The sequence below is a fragment of the Lynx canadensis genome, chromosome D1 (genome assembly GCF_007474595.2).
Source record: "Lynx canadensis isolate LIC74 chromosome D1, mLynCan4.pri.v2, whole genome shotgun sequence".
NCBI classification, from domain to species: domain Eukaryota; kingdom Metazoa; phylum Chordata; class Mammalia; order Carnivora; family Felidae; genus Lynx; species Lynx canadensis.
The window spans coordinates 79,652,824-79,674,231 of NC_044312.2; the positions used below are offsets into that span (position 1 = coordinate 79,652,824).

Sequence of the window (21,408 nt, forward strand, 5' to 3'; positions counted from 1 at the left end):
ATCACCAAGTAAGTTAAGAACCCCCTCTATTTACAAGCAAAACAAACTATTGATGATGTTTAAATAATTATATATTTAGGGGTTATTTTAGCAGGCATTATCTTAACTAATACACAACCATTACTTTAAATTAGAAAATAAAGTAAGTATCTTGCCTTGAAAACAAGAAGAAACCTCTTAAGCAATGATAGATTCCAAGTTATATATTTATTAAATTTTGATTTGGATGAATATTTCTGTTCATATATGGATATAAATATGTGTATGAACATATATGAATTTAATATTCTATATCTGTCACATATATGACATATATATTCTGTATCATATAATCTACATAATATATATGTGCAATTTAATAAGATTTTTCAGCAAAAAGAAGAGACAGAGAGAGAGAGAGAAAACAACATAGATTGAGATAAGGGGGTTCTACTAGAAATATAAGGGTCCCAGACAGAAGGAATGAAAGAATTGTTCGTGTGTTTTGTTCAGTTTTATCAGGCACTATATTAGGTTTGGGTGTTATATTATATTTTTGTCTTACAAAAATTTTTGTGGAAAAATTATATAAATTTTACAAATAAGAAATGTGGCATATACTATTTTTCTTCCTAGGGTGATGTCATATTTTATTAACTAAATTGTATTCAGGAATTCAATGAAGTCTGAAATTAGAAAGCTGCTTAAGTCTCAGGATGGCTAAAATTTAAACTAAAATAATGTTTAAATATTTTCATGAAACTCTGAAAGGTGAACTTTTCATAAAGTACTAGATTGAGATTCAAGTTAGCCCTTAGTTGTCAGGAACAGATCTTTTGTCTCAATTTGCCTCTGCTACTTGGGAGACCTTTATGTTTTAAAGTGCTGTCCATATGCCCCCTTTGACTAATGACTTTCAAAAAAAGTTGGACTTACTAGGATATCTATATATACATTTTCTAAATTAGAGACAGAGCAGTGATGGTCTTAAGAAAACAGCTGGCAGCAAGACTATTAGACTGTACAGAGTTAGAAAACATTTTAAGTGCAAAACATGTTCATATCTATATAAATGTCCAATAAATAATTTAAGACAAACTTGCTAACAATTTACAGTGTTGAGTCATTTAAATACAATCAGCAACCATTGCACATATGAGCAATTTATTTCTATAGTATGTTTTTCTCAAAAAATAGCTATTAAATGAGGATATAATATCTCTATCTCTATCCCATGAATTATGAATGATATTTTAATCTAAGATGTTCAATACTATGAGTATAGTATTTCTAAAATTACATGCCTCTTTATAAATTATCTTATGAACTTCCATTTAAAGTAAATGGGAAATACTGAAACTTTAAAGTGACAAATTGCCATCTTCTATTGTATTAAATCAGGAATCATTTCTCTTCACTTTGAAAACAAGAAATGAATATCAAATACAAGAAAGTTATTAGTTCTCAAGTTCAAATCTAAAATAACTTTCAAAAGGACACCATAGACACATTCTTTAATATATCATTTTAACATGACTTACACTATTTCGTGAAGATAAAATTGGTTTGTTAGGTATTATCACTTTCAAAGCAAAGGGAACCATCAAGAAAACAAACAGGCAACCTACTGAATGGGAGAAGATATTTTCAAATGATGTATCTGGTAAGAGTTTAATATGTAAAATATATAAAGAACTTATAAAACTCAACACATACACATACACACACACACAATCCTATTAAAAAATGAGCAGAGGACTTGAATAGACATTTTTCCAAGGAAGACATACAGATGGTCAACAGACACATGAAAACATCACATCATTCCTCATAAGGGAAATACCAGTCAAACCACAATGAGATATCACTTCACACAAACCAAAATGACAGGTACCAAAAAAACAAGAAATAATAACTGTTGGCAAGGATATGGAGAGAGGGAACCTTAGTGCACTGTTGGTGGGAATGTTAGGTTGATGTAACTACTGTGGAAAACAGTATGGAGGGTCCTCAAAAGACTGAAAATAGAAATACCATATTCAGTAATTTCACTACTGGGTATTTACCCAAAGAAAACAAAAACAATTTGAAAAGATACATGCACCCTTATATTTATTGCAGCATTATTTACAATAGCCAAGATATGGAAGCAATCCAAGAGTCCATTGATAGATGAATAAAAAAGATGGGGTGCCTGTGTGGCTCAGTTGGTTAAGCATCCAACTTCAGCTCAAGTCATGATTTCACAGCTTGTGGGGTCAAGCCTCGTGTCGGGCTCTGTGCTGACAGCTCAGAGCCTGGAGCCTGCTTTGGATTCTGTGTCTCCATCTCTCTCTGCCCCTCCCCTGTTCACATTCTGTCTCTCTCACTCTCAAAAATAAATAAACATAAAAAAAATTTTAAAGAAAGATGTCATATTATATTTCTAATAGAATATTACTCACTACAAAAAGAATGAGATCTTGCCATTTGCAACAAAACAAATGGACCTAGAGGGTATTATGCTAAGTAAAATAAGTAAGACAGAGAAAGGCAAATAACATATGATTCCACTTATATCTGGAATCTAAAAAACAAAACAAAGAAGAAATAGACTCTTACACACAGTGAACAAACTGGAAATTGCTAGAAGAGAGGTGGAGGGGGGAATGGGTAGAATAGGTGAAGGGGAATAAGAAGTACAAACTTCCATTTATAAAATAACTAAGTCATATAGATGAAAAGTACAGTATACAGAATGTAGTCAATAATATTATAATAATGTTGAATGATGGCAAATGGTGACTATACTTATGGTGAGCACTGAGTAATGTATAGAATTGTCAAATCACTTAGTTGTATACCTGAAATTAATATAACATTGTGTGTCAACAATACTTCAATTTAAAAAAGTAGCTATTTGTCACTCTGCATCAAATATGACTTCAGAGAAAAACATGGGTTTATATATTTGGGTGATGCTCTCTAATACTCCTTGTATTTTCACACAAATTTGGACATATAGCAAATGCTCACATGCTAAGTCAATAGATTGGTTCCCAATGACAAGAATAATATGGACTTCTAATTTACTCATAGTAATGTTCCTGAAAATGGAAATGAAAAAATGGAATTTACAAGCAAAACCAGAGTAAAATGCAGTATCATTGGCTATCAAGGTAAAAACTCAATGTACACTTATGCTACACAACAGTAAAAATGTAAAAAGCCTAAGCTTTTTAGTCTTACAATGTATACTTTGGGCACAATGTTTTCTTTATTTTTATATTACATTATTAGTTACAATTTGTTGCACTTATTATTAGCCAAGCACTTGGCTAAGAACTGCATCCATTATCTTCTTCAATGTTTGCAACTATCTCATAAAAGATATAAGAATATGTTCAGTTGTAAAACTTTTTATTTTTTTTAAATACTTTTAATGCTTATCTTGGTCTAGGCACTATTTAAACACTTCATAAATATGAATTCAAGCCTTATTACAACCCTCTAAGTACATGCCATTATTACTCACATCTTGCATATGGAAACTGTGGCAAAGACAGATTAAGTAATTTGCCCAAACTTGCACAGCAATTAACTGGTGGAATAGAGGTTCAAATCTAGGCACTCTGGCTTTAAACTAGAGATTAGAGTGGTTAAAACAGTTATCTAAGAGTAAACAGCCAATAATTGATAAGAAAGATATTAATGTGATATATACTTATAAAATTATACATATATACCCAGGCAAGAGAGTCTTTTGCCCTGACTCCTAAACTTCTTTTGGGGATGGGGTGGCGATGGGGGAGGGTGCTCCTTCAGCTGTGCTCCTTTCCATGAAGAAAGGAATACACAGGGTGGAGAGGAACACATCCTTATTCTTTATGATATTCTACATCTTCAAATCTCGTAGAAAATGTGTGGATAAAAATGGAAGAGCACACAACCTTATTATTAACGTGGTGAAGTGAAAAAGTGTTTCCCCTTTTCCCTCAACTCTATTTTATTAATGTTTCATTTGACAAATCACTCATAAATTAATGATCTGCAGGGGAGTCCTAAATCTGAGAATGGAGATATAATGCCATGATATAAAGAATGATGAAGCAATTCTTAAATTGTTTAGCTGGTAATGCATCTAAAAACAGTACACTAAAATGTAATCAACTTCAAGTTTCCCAGCCTTTCATCAGCTACCACCATTTTCTCAAATTCTTTGTCAAATGTAAGTAAACACATTGATTTCAAGGTTCTTGAAACCTTTGAAAATCTTTGTAGATTTTTAATCTTGATGGTGAATTTATTGCTGTTGAAATACCCTCCATATATAATTTGCTTTCACCATACTTTATAAAAGGAAGCAAAAATTGGTTCCTTGTTTTTCCTTCAGGTTAGCTATCTATCTTACAGTGTCTTATACTGAAGAAATAGTTGATCCAAAAATGCTTTTGATTTCAAACTAAACACAAATATAAAAACTTAACATTCGATTAACTTTCGCATTAGTAGGAATATTTGAAGAACTAAAAACAAACATACTATACTAAGACTAATGCGAAAGAATAAGGAAGAAGAGACAATCATAAAAGGTCAACATTTCTTCTCAAAAGTAAAATGTTCAATTCAAAAAATAAGCATTTTTTATTAAAAGTAAAAATATTTCTATTTTGAAAGTTCAGCTCTGAAAATCTTAGTCATACATGAGTATAAACAATGCGCGAGACTGTACAGAGCCAATCGGTAAATGAACTTTATATGCTTCAGGAAATAACACAGTTAATACAGAAGTTTCGAAACTTTCTGTATTCTATTAAAAAAAAGTTTTCTATGTGATTATTTTGAATAGCTTTTTTATTACAGGATCATTATTTTATGATGATGAAATGAAAATACTAGTGATATATAGCTAGCTCTCTTTAAAACATCCCTAATTCTATAGGAAGAAGCCAAACTGGAATGCCTAATCAGATTTCCACTTTGCCCTTAAATTCTGCTTTTTCAGCATGTCACTGTTAACATGGTTCATTCAGTTCAGCTGTATAGTTAGAGACCAAGGCACTGCTGTAGAAGTGCCTTTGGCTTCCTAAATCTTAGTCTTTGAACTCATCCTTTTCTGGGACAATGAACATTAATTGCCATTTGGCATTGAAAATAAAAATGAAGGAGATAACCAGCAAACTGCCTCCACAGCAAGAATCTGTAGGGGAAAGGAGAAATGGAGTTTATGATTTCATGGTTTGTCCATATAGTCCCAGGAATCAGGATGTTTAGACAAATGAAAGATTATATGGATTTTTGATTTTAGGTCAAGTAACAGCAAAACAAAAACAAACAAAAAACAAAACAAAAACCCAAACCCAAAAAACAACCAAACCAAAAACAAAATAAAACCATGCACCGTGGTCCACTAGAGACCTGCATTCTGTTACTCAAAGAAACATTTAGGCAAACAGATGGCTGTAGAATTTCAGCATAGATTTCAAAAAGTATTCTTATATGTATTGTATTATGCTGTAAACTGTGATTACACAATGCCAGAAAAGTATAATATTGCAACAAATGTTCTAATTGTTGGATAAAATGTTTGAGTAACTTCTTCCCTCTACCCTCACACCCGGCCCTGGGCCTCCTACACACACTAAATCAAGGAATCTGAGAACTTGTAAGTCTTATCACACCAACCTCTAGCTGATGTGGCTAAATGCTAATCAAAAAACCATTTTAGAAAATTTTGTGTTCTGTGGTCAAAATCACTTTTATTTCACTGTGAGATCTTACACTTTGTCGTAGCATAAATACACACTGATGGCAACATTCAAAGGGCCTATTTATATACTTGGAGAGTAAGAATAGTTAACGGTGTCATGACACTTTTTCCATCATTTTTGTCAAAAAATCATTTAAGATTTTTAGCTTTGAAAAAAGCTTTGAGCCCATGTTGGGATTTGCTAAATCTGATTCTAAAGAGAAAAATGAAAGAAGAGTGAAATTCAGGCATGCTTCAAAGAGCTGTTTATTTAGAATAGAAATGGGGGGAGAATGGAAAGCAAAGCAACACATTTCAAGAACCTGCAAATCTTTTATCTTTGCTATGCCTACTTAATTTGTCCTTCCTATTTGGCTAATTCACGCTGATGATAGAATACTGATGAATGTTAATGTCTTATACGTATCTGCAACAGTCAACAATTGACACAAGAGTAAATATTCTATGAGAACATAGCCGAGTAGAGATTCTATCTGTACTGTGAATGTGTATGGCGATCTAAATGCTGGATACTGGAGATGTAATAAGTGGAACATTAACTCCTACCTTTTGAGGAGCTGATGACTTATACTTTTGTAATTGCTCTGTTATGATAGATAAGCAGATATGAGACACAAAATATTACCACCAAATAATGTGGGCTATGTTGTATAGGAAAAATTCAGATTAGGTTACAGTGGACTGGGCCCACTGATGTCAGGAATTTTGTAAAATTGGGCACCCGGGTGGCTCAGTGGGTTGAATGTCCAACTTTGGCTCAGGTCATGATCTCAGGGTTCATGAGTTTGAGCCCTGCATCAGGCTCACTGCTATCAGCTCAGAACCTGCTTAGGATTCTCTGTGCCCCTCTCTCTGCCTGTCCCCTGCTCATGATCTCTAAAATGAGTAAACATTAAAAAAAAAAAAAAGGATTTTGTATAATCATGTCCAATAAAGTTATCAATGTTACATACTTTCCACCATCAGTATGCCAACTGAGAGTATCAATACCTACTTTGGGGTTAGTTTGATATCGACATCAAGATTATAAAATTGGAAAGCAGGTTTCATTCATATATCTTATATTTCTAATTCATCGACAGTAATCCTGATACCTTCACCATCGGTTCCAGGGTTCCTGAATCTAAATGGTCCTTAATGTCTCATACTGTTGATTTTCTTTTTAAGTTTATTTGTTTTGAGAGAGAAAGGGGAGAGGGACAGAGAGACTGAGAGAGAGAGAGAGAGAGAGAGAGAGAGAGAGACTCCCAAGCAAGCCCTACATGGTCAACACTGAGCCCAAAGTGGGGCTCCATCTCATGAACTGTGAGATCATGACTTGAGCTGAAATCAAGAGACAGATGTTTCGCCAACTGAGCCACCAGGCACCCCTCATATTGTTAATGTTAATGATAATTACCAGAATAGCATTTACTCAATGTTTGTACTGTATCATACACTAATCTCAGCATTTTTCATATATTAAACTATTACATCTGTAAAACCACCATATGGAGTAGGGAGTAAAATTATCTTTTCATAGATGAGATATTTGTTTTGGGAGTAATCAATATTCAATTAGTTAATTAATTCAATAACAATTTATTGAATACTCTGTTCTAGGCATTAAAATGGGCATGAGGGTACAACCTCCCAAAAAACCCATTCTCTTCTTTCACAGAGTTTATAATCCAATAGTGGAGCAGTTACATTTCCCACAGCTATAATAAAATAGCTTCCTAATAAATGTATGTAGAGAATGTCTTTAAGGTCACAAAACAGGGCCATCTAAAATGTCAGGAAGGGTCCTGAAACATGTCCTAATTTAGACATCCTTAATTAACAGTTATATAGAAGCATGTCTGTGTGGGGAAGCGAAAGTCATTCTGGGCAAAAGGAACAGTATCCATGAATATAACTTGATTGTATGAAAACAGTCACTCTGTATGTAGTCATTTGTACTTTCGATAGATTGGGGATTTTAATCCCATGCTCTGCAAGAATGATAGAAGAAGAGGATTCTTAACCAGTGAGAAAGCCCAGAAAATGCCCAGCAGCCAAATTCAAGGGATTATGTGTCCTATTTAAATTCACATCGAATCTCATAATGTGATAAAAACTGTTTCTGTTTATTAAAAATATGTAAAAGTTAAGAGTGTAACTAAACTTGATGTGAGCATATAATTAGGATATTTGATGGTGGGTGGGGTGAGATCCTAAAGAAACTGGAAATGTCACATAATTTCTCAGTCATGAAGGTCTTGCAAAATACAATTCTCCAAACTGTTAACTTTGTGGTTCAATCTAGCTCTGTGTTAAGTATATGTGATTTCCCCCAATTGCTTCTTGCTGCTAGAATTGTTCAAATATGGCACTGCAGTTTAACAGACAAAAGACATTATCTTGAATAGCAATTTATATACCTTATTTTTATATTTTAATCACTCCATGATCCAAAATTGTCTCATACTGAGTACTCCAAGTAAGCAGGATAGCATAGCATTTAGAGAACGAACTCTTGAGCCAGGCAGACTTAGACTTCTCTGATGTTGGCAGTACAGGTAATCCCAACAAAGCCTTACTTTGCAGGAACTAATCACCAAAATCTTGCCATTTAGTTTTCTCAGGGCTAGAGGTTAGTTACCAGTTTTAATATTTTAGGTTTTTGCCAGTCATCAGTTCTTTGTAATTATTACTACAGGAAAAACATTTCAAACCTAATCATATGGAACCTTTGAAGTCTTCTCATTGAATTAGGAAACAGAAGGCAGCCCCCTTGTTTTCCTCTCTCTATAGAGACTTACAGCACAGAAACATATCTTTAAATAAATCTCCATCCCAGTATGATTTTCTATTCTCTTGATCCATTTATATTCTAGAAGTGGGTGAATGAGTTCACCAGTTATGAAACAGGTTCTCCTTTATTCTCTTTATAAAATATATATGGGGTCAGGGGATGCATTCTGTTTTATTTGTCTTTTCATAACATTAAAACATTCAAAATGACGGCAAGAAGCATGCATGCTAGTATCTTGCTATATAAGAGTTTGACACTGAATCCAATGCTATGAATTTTAATATTTCTTTTAGGAGTTATTTCGTAAGTTTTCCATATAATTTTAATACTAGAGAAATAAAAGCTTTGAGCCCATGTTAGAGTCAGATTTAGCAAATCCTAAAGAAGGAAATGAACAACAAAATGAAAATTGAACAACAGTTTTGTGACTTCCTTGTACACTGAGAGTGAGCCAGACTCAGATTACTAAGTAAACACAAAGATATTTGTATTCTCTTGACATCTTCAGCGTCATATAAGCTTTTAAATGCATTAAGTTGATAGAACCTCTTCAGAAAAAAAGATGATAAAATACCTAGTAAAAACCATATGAATGTGTATAATTCTTCTTCCGATAGTGTGTATTTTTGTGTGTTCAAAATGTATTATAAGCTTATCTCCAATACAATTAATTATAAAGAGTTAACTAGATAAACAAATACACAATTAGCAAACAACACAAAGACATAACACAAAGCAATTGCATAGTGAATTGTGGAATGTCAACAGAGGGTAATCCAGCATAGGTGTTTATAATTATAAAGTCCCAAAGACACAGGGAGAAGTTTTATTGATTTAAAAAGCAAAAATTCCATGTGTATGATGGTTGCAACTATGTAAATTGCACATACGGGTATGCATGTGACTTTTTTGATGTTATAACACATTACCAAAACTTGAGCCATGTAAAACAACAGATTTATTATTTCACAGTGCTGAAGATCAGAATTTCCACATGACTCTCATCAGCTAAGAGCAAAGTAACTGCAGGACTGCATTCTTATAGAGTCTCTGAGGAGAATCAGCTTTTAAGCTCATTCAAGTTATTGGGAGAATTCAGTTCCACATGGTATAGGACAAAGATCCTTATTTCCTTACTGACTGTCACCTGGGGTTATTATCAATTTCTAGAAGCCACCCATATCCCTTGGTTTCTATCCCTCTTCATTGATCTCCAAAGCCAGAAATCATGAGTAGTGCCTTCACATTTTGGATCACATTTTTAGCTTAATCTCTTTTCAGTTTTCTTTTCTTTCTAACTAGATGGAATATTACTCTGCTTTTAAGAGTTCATATTAGATTAGATTGAGCCTACCAGATAATCCAAAATAATCTACCTATTTAAAGCAGTAACTTCAGTTGCATCTGCAAAGTCTCTTTTGCTATATAAGATAACATAGGGTGTGGACATGTTTAGGGGTCCATTAATCTGCCTTTCAAAATGTGGATAGTGGACAAAAGTTCATATGTAAAATGAGAATAATTACATTAAGATAGCAAAAGAGCTTTTCACTTCTTAAAATGCTCTTAGTTTTCTCTACTATATTCTCAGAAATAAAAGGCAATTCATCATTTAACACTTATTAAGTTTTGACACTTCAGTTCAAGTGTATATATGTGTGTGTGGCTAATTCATAAATAAACTCACAAGACTTTCTGCATTGCAGTAATTATTATCATGGTATCAGTTTGTTATATAATAAATCTTAAAGATGCAATATACAGCTTAATAGGAGGCCAGCATTGCAAAATCTAGTCATTTTTAATAAAATTAAACTAACAAAAATTATAATATTTATAAGAAGTTCATAAGAATATGTAGCCAAGGGTATATTTTACAGCAAAACAAAATAGTTTGTGAAATTTTATGCAGCCAAAGAAATAAAAAAGAAAAGTGCTGTTTTAGGTACTTTTACTTAAACTGTTCCAGCATTCTACAAAGTAAGCAAGAGATTAATGATAATCCTGTCACAAAACTTTTTGAAGCAACAATTAGGTATGCAGAAATAGAAAGTGATGCTCAGAAATTAGCTAAGACTTTCTGGGAAGTTTTAGGAAGGAAGAAAGAAAGAAAGAAAGAATTCCCTAGAACGCAAAATGTGTATAAACACTGGTGCAGACCCATGAAGTAATACCCTAAAAACTGAGCAAAAGCCCCAAATCTTATCTGGATGCTAGTCATACTGAAATTTTTGTCCTACTATTACTGGAGTCATAGAAAACAAGGACAAAAAAAACAAAACGAAACAAAACAAAAAAACCCAGTTCATTATTATCGCTCCAGTCATCATGTTTTAATAATTTTCGTATCCCTAAAGGTTGCACCAGTCATACAAACAAAACAAACAAACAAAAAGTTATAGAGTGTTAAAAGAAATTAGTTCACAGATAAAAGTAAATCACAGTCCCATAGTTGATTATACTGCCAGGTAAGACATCCTTGCCTCAAATCAGATTAGATAATCTATCTTAAATACTCCTTTAGAGGAGGATGCTTAATTCAAAAGGGGTTAAGTATTGTTCTGCAGCTGTTCCATTTCTGTTAGGTTTAGTCCCCTCACAAAAGAAAGAAGGAGGAAAAAAAACCCACTGTAAACACTGGATTTAATATAGAAGAGTGTGTTTATTCCACATAACTACCTTGTAAAATAGGTATTATTCCTATCATTTCACAGATGAGGCAGTTGGGCTTAGTTGCTTAAGTTACCCAACGCTAGTTATTTCTGGGAAAATAAACTAGGTGTCTTTCTCTAATTATTTTTTCCTCTCTCCTTCTCTCCCGCTTTCTCCTTTCTACCATTGCATTAAAAACAAAGAAACAATGGGGGATTTGAATGCATAAAACCATTTAAACTAACAGATTACAATTACCAGTTAAACATTCAGTTATTATGAGATAACTATAGCAGAAAGACATGAATGAGTTTTCTGCTATAACTAAGATTCTCTTGGGTAAAGCCAAAAATGTAACATCTCCTTAATGATTAAGGAGAGAACTATAGGATTCAAATGGTGGGAGCCACAGGAAATATGTTGCAACATTCTCTTTTTATTGAAAAGCATATTTCAAGTGTGACCAATATTTATTTTTCAGGTATAAAAGAAAATAAAAGCATAGTTTTGGTTTCTGGTTAAGAGATAAAGAAATGGAAAGAATACTGCACCTACCCTTACAACAATAAAGTATGCCAAATTGCAAGCTCATGACTTTTCTTGAGTATATTGGACAGCTGAGGCAACCACCTAGCCCAAAATATAAGAAGAGACAGGTGTCTACAAAGGGAGACTGGATGGGAGCAAGTGTTTATGTGGAGCAGGTATAGCCAGACACTATCGGAAGAATTCAGTCATCATGGTTAGTGAATTAGTGGAAGATGAAACGTAGGTTATTGAGTGTGGAATCCTCGGAGGCTGCAGATATAGGGAGAATTTGCACCTTCTTTAAAGCTCTTGTCTTCCCCACCATGTGTCCACAAAACAAGAGTGACAAGAATCCTGAAAAAGGCATCCTTTTTGAGACAGGGTAACAGCAACTACTGTGTGAGGGAGACAAAATCTGCCTGGACAAATTTTTTCTTATGTTTGCTATGGGACAAAAGCTTCATGATGGGAAGGGACATTTAGAATGGGCATAGTTAGCTTGCAATGATGTCAGTGATTTCAGTAGTAGAAATATGTAGATTAGCATTAATGAGAGCAATTCCCTGCTATTCTAAACTCCAGAGAGTTTAGAAGTACCTGTGTTCAAGATTTCCAAGTTCATCTACCTATATTCCCAACCCCAGGTTCCAGGGTCCTACAATTTCCCTATTAGTTTCCTGATTTGGGTACACTGGATCTGTTTCATCTGAGAATCTAGATTTCTTTAACTCATAGTCAATCTTATAATTAGGTTGTGTGCCTTATTTTCAAGTCTGTGTGTCCTGAAATTGCAAGAGGTAAATGTCTTTTTTTTTTTCAATTTTTTTTTTCAACGTTTATTTATTTTTGGGACAGAGAGAGACAGAGCGTGAACGGGGGAGGGGCAGAGAGAGAGGGAGACACAGAATCGGAAACATCAGCCATCAGCCATCAGCCCAGAGCCTGACGTGGGGCTCGAACTCACGGACCGCGAGATCCTGACCTGGCTGAAGTCGGACGCTTAACCGACTGCGCCACCCAGGCGCCCCGAGGTAAATGTCTTTTTAAACGATGCAGAGGAAACTCTCCAGTTCTCACATTTTGCTTTAAATTGTAGATTAATAAATCTGAGACTCTCATTTTTCTATTCAGTAAATCTATGGCATTTAGCAACAGGCACTAAGTTCCAGACTACAGAATAGTTATTCATTCTGCCATGCTTTCCAAGTTCCAAAGATTTTGGCTAGATATGCATCCCCTTCATCCTATATGTGTTCCAAATTCACTACAGGTAAACATCTTGGCAAAAAAAAATGCTACAGTCTTCCAGGAACTATCAAAACTCCATTTACCACCACTGATGGTGTCCTTATTGCCATTGGTTGGTGCATTCACCTCCAGATTCCTATCCTTAGAGTTGGCTTCCTAGAGCCATGTCTGGCACCAACTCTCTTCAATTAGACTCCCTAGAAACAGAGGCAAAGATAGAATTTCTTTTGAAAGCTATTTATTGATAGATTGCTCTCCAAGAGAGAAAATAAATAAATAAAAACCTGTAGTGAAAGAGCAAAGCAGGACAGTTGGGGGGAGGGGGTGGGCAGGGAGCTGACAAACACTACAGTCTCAGCAAATGCTTGGCTTTGGCTTCACTCATAGTGGGAGATATTTGGGAATAAACACATCACCAGTGTTGCCCTCCCTGGTGCTATAAGATTCCTTTTGATTTCCCTGTAGCAATCAATCACTGGCTGTGAGTTATCCAGGGAAGGGGGTAGGGGTGGGGGTAGAAAATACTCTAATCAGTGGAGGGCAATTTTCTGGAAAAGACAGGTAGCTGTGGGCCATTACAAGCTGATGGCAACTGGGGAATGTGTATGTCAGTCAGTTTTGAGCCCAGAGTTTATGGGTGGAGCAACACAATTTCTCTGGTTAGGATAAAGGTCTTCTGATCCTCTCTCCTTCCATCTTCCACAAACTCTTTCCTCCACTCTTGTTCAAACACACAGAGCTTTCCCTTTTGCTTTCAGTATAGACCAGTTATGCTTGAATATGTGGCATATGAATGGGGACAATGATTAAAACATTGAAATATTCACTGAGACACCAACTTAGATTAAATCTTGTGGAGTATGGAGAAAGTAAGTGCTAAAAGTGGTAGAGAGACACCAAATGCAATGATGGCAGTTGGAACAAGCACAGATTTAGCCTCATCCTGCCATGACAGCCACTGAGTGTTGAGAACACAGATCAGACCTCTTCTCAGAACACTGTAACCTTCATTGGCTCTTCCTGAGATTCTATGCCAGATCTCCAGCACATATACAAACAAAGCAAAACCCACAGGGGTGATTTCCCAGTGCATCTTTGAGGCATTCTCCCATGAAATTTTGGTTTCAGAATGTAACAGGGGTGAATCGGACACTGAGTGTAAAAAGAGAGATCAAATTGAATTATCCACATAGATCACGTGCCCATAGTCACCAGAAAATGGTGTTTAATGGTCTCTGGCAGAGTCAACAAATTACAGCCCCAGGTTGAATTCAGCCCATGACCTGTTTTTTGTTGTTGTTGTTTGTTTTTTATTTTTTGTTTTGTTTTGTTTTTGTTTTTAATGGCCAATGTGATGAGAATGGTTTTTCATATTTTAAAAGACTTTAAAAGAGTAGGGGTGCCTGGGTGGCGCAGTCGGTTAAGCGTCCGACTTCAGCCAGGTCACGATCTCGCAGTCCGGGTATTCAAGCCCCGCGTTGGGCTCTGGGCTGATGGCTCAGAGCCTGGAGCCTGTTTCGGATTCTGTGTCTCCCTCTCTCTCTGCCCCTCCCCCGTTCATGCTCTGTCTCTCTCTGTCCCAAAAATAAATAAATGTTGAAAAAAAAAATTAAAAAAAAAAAAAAGAGGAAAAGTAAAGTAGGATAGGGAGCAGGACTGTATGTGACCTCAAAGCATAAAATATTTACTCTCTGGTCCTTCACAGAAGTTTGCCGATGCCTATTTTATGATTCAGGTCTCTGAAAATATCTTCCACTAAAAGAAGGTAAAGCAATATTCTCTGGTACAAAAAATATTCTCTACTAGTAGAACATAATCTCTATCCCCAATTGCTGACGGTATTTTACTTTGGCCATAGCAGTAAGGATACAGTTTTTTGAATTACTCCCCTCATGAAAACTACACTTGATATGGCCCTAAATAATCAGTAAAATACTACAAAAATGTGTTCCCCATAATTTCTGCATTATCTGAGGTTTGTCATACTTCTGTATGCATGAGAATCACTGGGAATTTTTCTTAAAATGTGGATTCTTAACTTCTATCCCAAGAAATTTCAAATTCATAATATATTGGGTAGGGCACAGGAGTCTGCTTTTCAAACATCCCCAGGTAATTGATACAGGCAGATTATAAACTGCACTTTGAGGAATACATGCATTGTGGAAAAGCATAAATTTAAAAGTCAGGCAGATTTGGATTTCAAGGCTAGTATACTGATTAAATCCACAAATACTTGGAGCACATTCATTACCTTCTATGTTTCAGCTACACTTGTCAGCATTTGGGGATGCAGCAGTGAACAAAACAGAAAAAAATATCTGTATTCTCATGGCACTTACATATGAGTAAGTATAAACAGATTAAAAACAAGTAAGTAAAATATACAGAGTGTCAGTGTGACAAGTGCCCTGAAAAAAAAGAAGGCAGAGAAATGCAGCAGGGGCTTGGGTGTGGAGGCAGATGGGTAAGGGGTCTCACTGAGATGCATTATAGTAAAGAGACATGAAGGTAAGGGGGAAAATATAATTCAGTCTTGAGCTGCTCTGTTCCCAGGAGAGAAAACAGCTAATACTAAGCTTGAAGTTTCGCATATTCAAAAATAAAAGAGTAAGGAGGCAGTATGAGGCGAGGATCACTCTAACTGCTATGTGAAGAATAAACTGTAGGAGAGAAGGGAAGGCAGAATAATACCACTCCAGTCCCCCACATATCACCTATATGGCAAGACAAAACAAAACAAAAACAACAAAAACAATTGAAGATGTGCTTGTTAAGGATTTTCAGATGAGGAGGTTAGCCTGTGATATCCAGGTTGGTCCAGTTAATCATTACTGTCCTTATAAGTTAAAGAGGGAGCAGGGGGTAAGAGTCAGATCTGAAGATGAAGGGAGAGTCATAGTCAAGAAATGCAGGGAAAGACACCCTGAGAAGTTGGAAAAGGTAAGAGAAAAGATTCTCACCTAGAATTTGAGGAGGGAATGCATCCCTGCTGATACTGTAACTTTCTCCCCGAGACAGACCCATTTTGACATATGACCTTCAAAAAAGTAAGATAATTTTTTTTTTTTTTTTGGTTTAAGCTACTGTACGTGTGGTTATTTGTTAGAGCAGTCAAAGAAGAATAACACAGGGAGTGAAGATATAAGCATGGAGATAACTAGGGACGTCACTGCAGGAATTAATTCAAAAAGTAATAACTAAGTAAAGACTAAGGTGATATTAGAAGAGACAGTATAAAAATGGTTGAGGGGTGCTTGGGTGGCTTAGTCATTTGAGCATCTGACTCTTGGTTTCGGCTCAGGTCCTGATCTTGTGGTTGTAAGATCGAGCCCCGCTTCAGGTTCCGAACTGAGCGTGGAGCCTGCTTGGAATTCTTTCTCTCCCTCTGCCCCTATCCCCCACTCTCTAAAATAAATAAAATTTTAAAAATGAATTATAGGTCCTGCCTTGCATTCTGAAGGGGAATCGTAATGATTCACAGAGGGATAGGGTGTTAAATATAAGAGAAAGATCAAAGTCAAGAGTAAAGTCCAGGCTTTTGGCCTCGGATGATGGAAGAAAGTGGCTGTCGTTTATTCAGATGGGGAAAATGTAGGAAGAGCAAAAGGAAGAAATGCCTGTTGGACATCCAAGTGAGTTTGTCGAATAGCCCATTTCCTATTCAAGTCTAATTTTAGGAGTGAAGTCTGGGCTTGAAAGGTAAATTTGTGAGTAACCAGTTTTAAAGAACATTTGGAGCCAGGAGAGAAATCTTCAAATGACATGAGTAAAGCTAAAAAAAAAAAGAGATTTAAAACCTGAGCCCTGTGATTTAATGAGATTTAAAACCTCATTCTAGCTTTGGGAGATTGTAAAAGGAATAACAAGCTAGCAAAGGAAACTGAGGAACAGCAACAAACATGGTAGGAAAATGGAGCAGGTGAATGAGATAAGTCTGGCAAAAAGGGATTTGAAAGATGGGCTGAAGTTAAGGATCTTCAGATGGGGAGGTTAGCCTGTATTGTCCTGGTGGGCCCAATATAACCCCAAACCTCCTAATAAGGGCAAGAGGGGGAGCAGGCAGGTCAGAGATCTGATGATGTCTGGTGCTGGCTGTGAAGACCAAGGAGAGACTCACAATCAAGAAATCCAGGAAAAGGCCCTTTCCCAGAAGGTGAAAAAGGGAAGACAAAAGACTCACCTACAGCTTTAGGAGGGAATGTGGCCCTGCTGACACCATGATTTTCACCCAGTGAGATCCATTTCAAAGACGTCTGACTTCCACAAAGGTAAGATAATAACTTTGTTGGTTAAGGTACTGCATGTGTAGTAATTTGGTACAGCAGCCAAAGGAGAATAATATAGGGAGTAAAAGCATAAGCTGGGGATAATTTAGAAGGTCATTGCAGTAATTAAGGAGCAAGAGTGGGGGAAAATGTAGGAAATATTGATGAGAAGTCAATGTTGAGTACTGAGGGATGACCATTGGCTTTAGCAAATTTTGCATTATTTGGGGCCTTGATAAAAGCCCTTTTAGTGTTAGGGGAGAAAGTTGGAGTGAAGGAGTTTGAGTGGTTCTACCACTTGCTAACTTTAGAACCATGGACACCTTTCTTAACTTCTGGAAATGTTAGTTTCTCCTAAAATATGGCATAATTATTCATGTTACAAAGGTCTTGTGAAGATTAAAGGGTGTAGTGCTTGCATAGTGTCTTTTAAAATTTCTGACACACAGAAAAATGTCAGCTATTTTCCTTCTGTTTCAATACAATATTCCAATGAAATAAACCTATTTGTGTCTGATGTATTCTATAAAGTGAACATGAAATGTTTGTAATCCAGATAAGATGTGAACTTATGCTGTAAGACATTGATCTATTAGGTTAAGGTATCTTCCATTTCTGGATTCATGAAAAGTCTAGAGACCTCTGAAGAATTACTGTAAATTTCTAGAAGTTCATCCAGTGTTCCCACTGATCTGAACACTTAACTGCTTCTCAATTTAAAGATAGTCTTATTTTCGGGGCGCCTGGGTGGCGCAGTCGGTTAAGCATCCGACTTCAGCCAGGTCACGATCTCGCGGTCCGTGAGTTCGAGCCCCGCGTCAGGCTCTGGGCTGATGGCTCAGAGCCTGGAGCCTGTTTCCGATTCTGTGTCTCCCTCTCTCTCTGCCCCTCCCCCGTTCACGCTCTGTCTCTCTCTGTCCCAAAAATAAATAAACGTTGAAAAAAAAAATTAAAAAAAAAAAAGATAGTCTTATTTTCTAGAACTAAATCTGTTCACTTACAAATAATGTAAAATCCAAAAAATGACCTACGCATAAGAAAAGTTTTACTCCCCTTTTTAAGACCAAACTGAGTGCTTTCCCCTAAGGTCAGGAACATGACAAGGATGTCCACTCTCACCAGTGTTATTTAACATAGTGTTGGAAGTCCTAGCCTCAGCAATCAGACAACACAAAGAATTAAAAGGCATCCAAATTGGCAAGGAGGAAGATAAGAAACAGATGAACATAAGGGAAAGGAAGGAAAAATAATATAAAAACAGGGAGGGAAACAAAACATAAGAGGCTCTTAAATACAGAGAACAAACTGAGGGTTGCTGGAGGGGTTTGGGTGGGGGGATGGGCTAAACGGGCAAGGGGCATTAAGGAGGACACTTGTTGGGATGTTTACTGGGTGTTATATGTGGAGGATGAATCACTGGATTCTTCTGAAATCATTGCACTATGTGCTAACTAACCTGGATGTAAATTTTTTAAAAATAAAAGATGGTTTTAGATGGATATTTTTAATAGTAAAAATTTTAAATATCTACTAGAAAATATGTTGAAAAGGAATGTACCTGATTTGTCTTTAAAAAATTAAAAACAAACAAACAACAAAAAAAACGGGATCCTCTGAAAACCTAGACTGAAGGTTTTCAATGAACCTTCCTAACACCTCCCCTACTCTAATCCCTGAACTCCCCAGGGGATATTTGACAATGTCTGTAGACATTTTGGGTTATACAACTGGACGGGGGAAGGTGTGAGAAGCATCTGGTACATAGGGGCCAGGGCTCCTGCTGAACAGGTTGTAAGGGACATCCTCCACGATCGAGAATTATCCTGCCCAAAATGCCATAGGGTGGAGGTAGAGAAACCTTGATGTAGAAGGAGGTTATGTTTCTGGTCATTTGATTCAGAATCTTTATTCCTGTGACTGCTGCCTCTAGGCATGTTGTACAGAAAAATGACTTAAGAGTTTTTTCTGCCATCTCAACTGATATTTTACAAAGCCCAACATTTAGAAGGAAGTTAACTTAATCTTCTGTTTGCGCAATTGCATCAGCCTCCACCCTCTTCTATCTTGCTCTCTGTCCTGGACTGATGATGTATATCAATAAGATTCAGATTCCCTGGGAGTTTGGCCAATGGGACACCCTAATGAAGATGGGGAGAAGGAAAATATGCACTATACTTAGACCTCTTTTCTTATACCTAATTCCTCTATGTCACATAGTCTGGGTCCTTTTCCAAAAAGTCTTGATCTTGAATTTTTTCCTCCTGGGTCCCCTAACCCATCTTATTTTAAAGGTAGGCACAGTAGGGGCACCTGGATGGCTCAGTGGGTTAAGTGTCCAACTCTTGATTTCTTCTCAGGTCATGACCCCAGGGTCATGGGACTGAGCCATGCATTGGGCTCCACGTGATTCTGGAGCCTGCTTGGAACTCTGTCTCCCCTACTAATGTGCTCTCTAAAAATAAATAACAAATTTAAAAACAAAGTAGGCATAGTAACATCTCTACTGTTATAAGCTCAGGATCACTGACCTATACATTATGGTCCTTACTATGCATTTACTTCTTGTGTAAATGTCTTGAATTTGAATGTATTATTGGTTTCCTGATAGAGATCTAATTCAGTTTCGGAGTGTGTCTGTGTCTAGGGCATAGTTGCCCCTTTATATCATGCCCACTTAAATGTTGTAACATCTCTCACAAGAAGTAAGTAACCCCCAAGGAGAAGAAATAAAAATACAACAGTTTAAACACAATAGGACATGAAAGAACATGAAGCAAATTATACAACTTGTGAAAGATCTCAATTACCTTCTAAGACTAACATGTTACAATTGACCATTTTTATATTAACATGTTAGAATTGACCATTTTTCTTAAGTTAGAGACAAAAAGCACAAACGATACTCCCTCACTGGGAAAAACTTGTACTATCCTTATCAGATTGTACCCTCACCCTACTATATGCTTATCAGGTCTCCCCAAGGTCTTACTATCCTGCACCTAGACAACAATAGTTGCTTTCTCATTCAAGACCCAGTATCCACTATTTCTACACTAGCCCATTCAGCAACCTATTGCTATTCTAAAATATCAAGATGATCATTTATCTTCCCTGATTAAACTTATTTTGTTTTTTATTTGCCCAGTGAATACTGTCTAATCTTAAAATGAAAAGGAAGGCCTTTGGCAATCTGACCTCAAACTTTCTTTCCAATATTCTTTTACATACATTTAAGAATTTCTTCTACCCAAGTTAGAAGGGTTAGGTTTGCTTCATACCAGTCTTAATTAGTCTACTAAACATCCAATTCTGAATAAACAGTTATCTGCTAATGGTTCTTTTCAAGTAAAATGGTGTTTGATTAAAAAAGTAGAGGGGGCTGGGGCACCTGGGTGGCTCAGTCGTTTGAGCATCCGACTTCAGCTCAGGTCATGATCTTGTGGTCTGTGAGTTTGAGCCCTGTGCCGGGCTCTGTGCTGACAGCTCAGAGCCTGGCTCCCGCTTCAGATTCTGTGTCTCCCTCTCTCTATGCCCCTCCCCTGCTCATGCTCTGTCTCTCTCTCTGTCAAAAATAAATAAATACTAAAAAAAATTTTTTTAATTGGAGGGGGTAGCAGTCTAGCTTACAACTCAAATATTTTTCCTTGAAACAGTCATACTGTGGTTACAGTAGAAGTGTTTTATGCATACCTACTTTCTTATGGTCTCAAATATTTTAAGTTTAATTTATTTTGAAAAAGAGTGTGAGTGAGCAGGGGAGGGGCAGAGAGCGGGAGAGAGAATCCCAAATAGGCTGTGTGCTGTCAGCACAGAGCTCAACATGGGGGTTGATCTCACAAACTGTGAGACCATGACCTGAGTGGAAATCAAGAGTCAGACGTTTAACTGACTGAGCCACACAGGTACCCCTCTATTGCCTCAAATATTAAAAGGAGTTAAGACTTAAGTAAAAATATTAACAGTAACTTAAGTGAAGAATACCATGACTCTTTCAGGCTGGTTCGAGCTGAAGAACCAGCAGTTTATCCATTATTTTTACATCTCATAAATCTCAGCATAGAGAGAAAGACCAATAACTAGAAAATGTAGCCCATTGCTTCCCATCTCATGGGCTACACCTTGACCTAACTTTTTTGTGTTAAGATACTTGCACTTACTTTTCTTAGTAAAGTAAGTAAAGTAAGTAAAGTAAATACTTACTACTTAGT

General features: G+C 36.3%; 1 long non-coding RNA gene across 1 annotated transcript; it reads right to left on the reverse strand.

The window, feature by feature from the left end:
* Window positions 1-420: 420 nt before the first annotated feature.
* Window positions 421-21,363, reverse strand: LOC115525623. Its single transcript, XR_003972408.1, has 3 exons — window positions 21,278-21,363; window positions 17,524-17,527; window positions 421-432 (listed from the first exon to the last, which is right to left on the reverse strand). It is a non-coding gene; the product is annotated as an uncharacterized LOC115525623 (long non-coding RNA).
* Window positions 21,364-21,408: the final 45 nt, after the last annotated feature.